Below are 5,440 nucleotides of genomic sequence, written 5' to 3' on the forward strand. Positions count from 1 at the left end.
CATTTCCCCATAAGAGAGGCTACCAAGGATAAACAACTAGGTTGTCGGATCCCACACATACCAAGCATTTCAATAACTTACACACAATATGCTCGATATGTGCAAATACAACATGGCATCACAACAAAACTCTACAACTCAAAGTATTTTTTCATTATGCTCCGAGGAGCCAGATATTACAAACATGAGTGTGATGAACCAGCATTCAAGTCATACAAGCAATAAGCATATGCGGAAGCTTAACTTGTCTGAGTACAGACAACTACAAATTAAAAAGGTTGAGAAGCCTAACTATCTACAAGACCCTGCCGAGGGCATAAGATCGTAGCTGAGGTAACAAGCTAAACGTCGAAGTCCACGCGGAACTACTAGTGAGACTGAAGTCTCTCTGCAAAAACGTAAATTAAGCAAACATCAGTACAAATGTACCCAGCAAGACTTACATCAGAACTATCTACGTATGCATCAGTATCTACAAAGGGCATGGTGGAGTATAACTGCAGCAAGCCAGCTTTGACTTAGTGGCTATCTTGTTCTACGACTGCTGGTAACTCTTTTGAGGTGGTGCACACGAGTCCACGTATTCAACAATCAATACACCACTATGGATTCGCTCTCGTCTCCCTACGAGAACGCCATCCATAGCACTCACGCTTATCTTGCGCATTTTAGAGTATCCACTTTCACTTGTCTATGAACTATATAGGCAACCCAGAGGACCTTTACCGCAGACGCGACTATCCAAATAGATCACTTATAACCGTGCACGGGTGTACTTCTTCACACATGTTTCCACCACTTAGCGTCTGCACACGACATGTGCTCGGCAGACTTCAAGCAAAAGCCGACGTGGGTGTAGACCACGACCTGACTAACCACACAAGTTCCTAGTCCAGGTTTATAGCCCATTCAGGTTCCATCCACAGGGAGTCCGGCCAAGGTTTCCACTACGGCCCCGAACGATGTGTGCATGGTTCCCGAGGCACCAAATGGGCGACTCGGTACACTGGGCCACGTGCCTAGCGCATCACAGCCCACCCCTCGTGTCAGCTCTGCGCACGGCCTCCAGCATACTACAAACACCAAAAACTACATGCAACTCCTAGACAGAAGACATGGGTGGTTAATAAGTCGAGCAGGGTCATATTTCAGGGCCCAACGTGTGGTAATAGCAATTCATGGATCACAAACACATAACTCAGTTCCTGAGCATGGTTTCAATGAGACAACCCACCATGTACTCCTACATGGCCACTCACCTCTAGCTTTACCAAATCATGTTCACACACTGAACTCTCAATAGTAAGACATTTTAACCACATTCCAATTCATCTCCGATGAATCAGACCCGACTCAACTCTAAGCAGTGGCAGGCTTGACAAAAAGCACGAATGAGTAGGCACATCAGGGCTCAAACAACTCCTACTCATGCTAGTTGCTTTCATCTATTTACTGTGGCAATGACAGGTCATGCAGAGGAAAGGGGTTCAACTACCGCAGCATGTAACAATTGAATTGTTGTTGTCTTAATGTAGTAAAATAGAGCAGAAGCGAGAGAGTGGGATTGTATCGGAATGAACAAGGGGGTTTTGCTTGCCTGGCACTTTTGAAGATAGTATAGTTCTTCATCGATGTCATCGATCTCATCGTCGGAACCACGTCTACTGAGAGGGGACAAATACCGGCAACAGATAAGGAACACAATCAATGCAATGCAACAATATTATGCATGATCATGACATGGCAATATGATGTGGTTTGAGCTAATGCAGCCAGCAACAATTTAAATGAAGTTGGTTTGAATCATAGATTCAAATTCAAACTCCATATGTTGATATTCAAATGCCATTTAATTGATTTGACCTGATCAGTAGGTTTAACTTGCTTTAACATGCGTCAAACCAGTATCAATGGATAGATTAGATTTTTCTGATAATTTTTCATATATTACTTATTTCATTTGGAGTTATGGTTTAATTTCTATGATTTTTCAAAGTTTTGAACATTTTTTGAAAATAAACAAACCATTTAGATTTACTTAAATTCCAGAAAAGACATTATGATGTTAGAGTGACATCATCACTACATTAGCAGGTCAAAGGCGCCAGCCCAGGTCAAACCTAATGTTGGAAATATGCCCTAGAGGCAATAATAAAATGGTTATTATTATATTTCTTTGTTCATGATAATTGTCTATTGTTCATGCTATAATTGTGTTATCCGGAAATCGTAATACATGTGTGAATACATAGACCACAACACGTCCCTAGTGAGCCTCTAGTTGACTAGCTCGTTGATCAAAAGATCGTCATGGTTTCCTGACTATGGACATTGGATATCACTGATAACGGGATCACATCATTAGGAGAATGATGTGATGGATAAGACCCAATCCTAAACATAGCTCAAAGATCATGTAGTTCGTTTGCTATAGCTTTTCCGAATGTCAAGTATCATTTCCTTAGACCATGAGATTGTGCAACTCCCGGATACCGTAGGAGTGCTTTGGGTGTGCCGAACGTCACAACGTAACTGGGTGACTATAAAGGTACACTACAGGTATCTCCGAAAGTGTCTGTTGGGTTGGCACGAATCGAGACTGGGATTTGCCACTCCATATGACGGAGAGGTATCTCTGGGTCCACTCGGTAATGCATCATCATAATGAGCTCAATGTGACCAAGTGGTTGATCACGGGATCATGCATTACGGTACGAGTAAAGTAACTTGCCGGTAATGAGATTGAACGAGGTATTGGGATACCGACGATCGGGTCTCGGCCAAGTAACGTACCGATTGACAAAGGGAATTGTATATGGATTGATTGAATCCTCGACATCGTGGTTCATCCAATGAGATCATCGAGGAGCATATGGGAGCCAGCATGGGTATCCAGATCCCGCTGTTGGTTATTGACCGGAGAGTCGTCTCGGTCATGTCTGCGTGTCTCCCGAACCCGTAGGGTCTACACACTTAAGGTTCGGTGATGCTAGGGTTGTTGAGATATTAGTATACGGTAACCTGAAAGTTGTTTGGAGTCCCGGATGAGATCTCGGACATCACGAGGAGTTCCGGAATGGTCCGGAGGTGAAGATTTATATATAGGAAGTCAAGTTTCGGCCATCGGGAAAGTTTTAGGGGTAATCGGTATTGTACCGGGACCACCGGAAGGGTCCCAGGGGTCCACCGGGTGGGGCCACCTATCCTGGAGGGCCCCATGGGCTGAAGTGGGAGGGGAACCAGCCCCTAGTGGGCTGGTGCGCCCCCCTTGGACCTCCCCCTGTGCCTAGAGTTGGAAACCCTAGGGGTGGGGGGCGCCCCACTTGGCTTGGGGGGCAAGCCACCCCCTTGGCCGCCGCCCCCCCTTGGAGATTGGATCTCCTAGGGCCGCCCCCCCTAGGGACCCTATATATAGTGGGGGGAAGGGAGGGCAGCCTCACCCTAGCCCCTGGCGCCTCCCTCTCCCTCCCGTGACACTCCTCCCTCTCCCTGAGCTTGGCCAAGCCCTGCCGAGATCACCGTTGCTTCCACCACCACGCCGTCGTGCTGCTGGATCTTCATCAACCTCTCCTTACCCCTTGCTGGATCAAGTTGGAGGAGACGTCTTCCCAACCGTACATGTGTTGAACGCGGAGGTGCTGTCCGTTCGGCGCTAGGTCATCGGTGATTTGGATCACGACGACTACGACTCCATCAACCCCGTTCTCTTGAACGCTTCCGCGCGCGATCTACAAGGGTATGTAGATGCACTCCCCTCTCCCTCGTTGCTAGATGACTCCATAGATTGATCTTGGTGATGCTTAGAAAATTTTAAAATTCTGCTATGTTCCCCAACAGTGGCATCATGAGCTAGGTCTATGCGTAGTTTCTATGCACGAGTAGAACACAAAGCAGTTGTGGGCGTCGATATTGTCAATTTGCTTGTCGTTACTAGTCTTATCTTGATTCGGCGGCATCGTGGGATGAAGTGGCCCGGACCGACCTTACACGTACGCTTACGTGAGACTGGTTCCACCGATTGACATGCACTAGTTGCATAAGGTGGCTGGCGGGTGTGTGTCTCTCCCACTTTAGTCGGATCGGATTCGATGAAAAGGGTCCTTATGAAGGGTAAATAGAAATTGGCATATCACGTTGTGGTTTTGGCATAGGTAAGAAACGTTCTTGCTAGAAACCTATAGCAGCCACGTAAAAACTTGCAACAACAATTAGAGGACGTCTAACTTGTTTTTGCAGTATGTGCCGTGTGATGTGATATGGCCAAAAGGATGTGATGAATGATATATGTGATGTATGAGATTGATCATGTTCTTGTAATAGGAATCACGACTTGCATGTCGATGAGTATGACAGCCGGCAGGAGCCATAGGAGTTGTCTTAATTTATTTATGACCTGCGTGTCAACATAAACGTCATGTAATTACTTTACTTTATTGCTAAAGCGTTAGCCATAGTAGTAGAAGTAATAGATGACGAGACAACTTCAAGAAGACACAATGATGGAGATCATGATGATAGAGATCATGGTGTCATGCCGGTGACAACGATGATCATGAAGCCCCGAAGATGGAGATCAAAAGGAGAAAATGATATTGGCCATATCATGTCACTATTTGATTGCATGTGATGTTTATCATGTTTTACATCTTATTTGCTTAGAACAACAGTAGCTTAAATAAGATGATCCCTCCTAATAATTTCAAGAAAGTGTTCCCCCTAACTGTGCACCGTTGCGAAGGTTCGTTGTTTCGAAGCACCACATGATGATCGGGTGTGATAGATTCTAACGTTCGAATACAACAGGTGTAAGCCAGATTTATACACGCAATACACTTAGGTTAACTTGACGAGCCTAGCATGTACAGACATGGCCTCGGAACACGGAAGACCGAAAGGTCGAGCATGAGTCATATAGAAGATACGATCAACATGAAGATGTTCACCGATGTTGGCTAGTTCGTCTCACGTGATGATCGGACACGGCCTAGTTGACTCGGATCATGTTTCACTTAGATGACTAGAGGGATGTCTATCTAAGTGGGAGTTCATTGAGTAATTTGATTAGATGAACTTAATTATCATGAACTTAGTCTAAAATCTTTACACTATGTCTTGTAGATCAAATGGCCCACGCTAATGTTGCCCTCAACTTCAACGCATTCCTAGAGAAAACCAAGCTGAAAGACGATGGCAGCAACTATACGGACTGGGTCCGGAACCTGAGGATCATCCTCATAGCTGCCAAGAAAGATTATGTCCTAGAAGCACCGCTAGGTGACGCCCCCATCCCAGAGAACCAAGACATTATGAATGCTTGGCAGTCACGTGCTGATGATTACTCCCTCGTTCAGTGCGGCATGCTTTACAGCTTAGAACCGGGACTCCAAAAGCGTTTTGAGAGACACGGAGCATATGAGATGTTCGAAGAGCTGAGAATGGT

Source organism: Triticum dicoccoides, chromosome 6A (assembly GCF_002162155.2).
Source record: "Triticum dicoccoides isolate Atlit2015 ecotype Zavitan chromosome 6A, WEW_v2.0, whole genome shotgun sequence".
Taxonomy (NCBI): Eukaryota; Viridiplantae; Streptophyta; class Magnoliopsida; order Poales; family Poaceae; genus Triticum; species Triticum dicoccoides.